This window comes from Mesocricetus auratus, unplaced genomic scaffold (genome assembly GCF_017639785.1).
Source record: "Mesocricetus auratus isolate SY011 unplaced genomic scaffold, BCM_Maur_2.0 Super-Scaffold_100009, whole genome shotgun sequence".
Lineage (NCBI taxonomy): Eukaryota > Metazoa > Chordata > Mammalia > Rodentia > Cricetidae > Mesocricetus > Mesocricetus auratus.
In genome coordinates, this window is record NW_024429193.1 from 1,603,650 (window position 1) to 1,604,812 (window position 1,163).

The window sequence follows — 1,163 nt, forward strand, 5'->3', positions numbered from 1 at the left end:
CCCCTCCATGGTACTTCTTTGCTACATCTAGGCTCTTTTTAATTTCTAGTGGCCTCCCTAGACGCCTCAAGCTCTATTTATTTTAATAAATGTAACTGAGTAAGTCTTATCCTTAAAGTTTAATATCAGTTGCAAATTACATACATAGATGATTTTTATACTTTTCATATTCTTAACTTAAATAGTAAATTTATTAAGGTAAAGGTAGCTGTAGTCAAAACCAGAATATTTGGGGTATTTGTCCCTCAACAAGAGTCCTTTCTAATTTTTCCTTATCTCACAAAATAACTGTTAAGTCTGATCCAGTGAGATCCCTCAGGTACTTGTAGGCATTCTTGGCTTTGACCAGTGTACCTGTAACAAATCTTGAAGCACTTCTGGGGAATTAGAGTCTGGCTCCATTACTGTTTTTATGGTACTTAGCTTACATTTCTTCAGTTAGGAAAAATAACTCGGGACTAATTTTCACCCCTCACGTATCAGCTCAATTCACCAAAAGCTGTCAGTGGTCACAGCACTTAGAACCCTGGTCTTCTGACCTTTCATTCCTTTGCCCAGCACGGTGCTCTTAGTCGAGCAGAGAGGATTCCCAACAGGTTAGCACACTCCTGAAACTGCAAACGTTAGGCTGTGGCCAGAGCCTCCTAATAAAACCCCTCCAGGTTCTGGTAGAGGAAAAAAAAATAGGCTGGTGTCTTGGGACTGTAGACAGGGGTGTTTTATCCAAAGAAGTTTTCATTTTGAATGAAAGAACAAAGTCTAGTCTCAGTTTGCCCCTAGGAGAGGTAGTCTCCGAAATGAATGCACTCTGGTTTTGGGGACACGGCTGCCTCCTGACAGCAGAAAAGCATGGAGAAGGAGCCTGAGGGGTTGGGGAGTAGGGTCACAGGTGACCGACTCCCACGGCAAAGCAGCTCTGGACAGCTGACAGCAACCGTTTGCGGAAGGTGGACGTGCACTGAGCTAATAGAGGGTCCTGATTAACACACTGAGAGCAATGAGCCATGCTGTGGCCATTAATGCACTGAGCTAATAGAGGGTCCTGATTAACACACTACATGCTGTGGCTGTTAATATCCGGCTCCTCCAAGCCAGTCTACAGACAGCAGTCATGTCTGAGATGTGTTGGCTGCGGTGTACAACGTAGTCTATGAAACAAAATA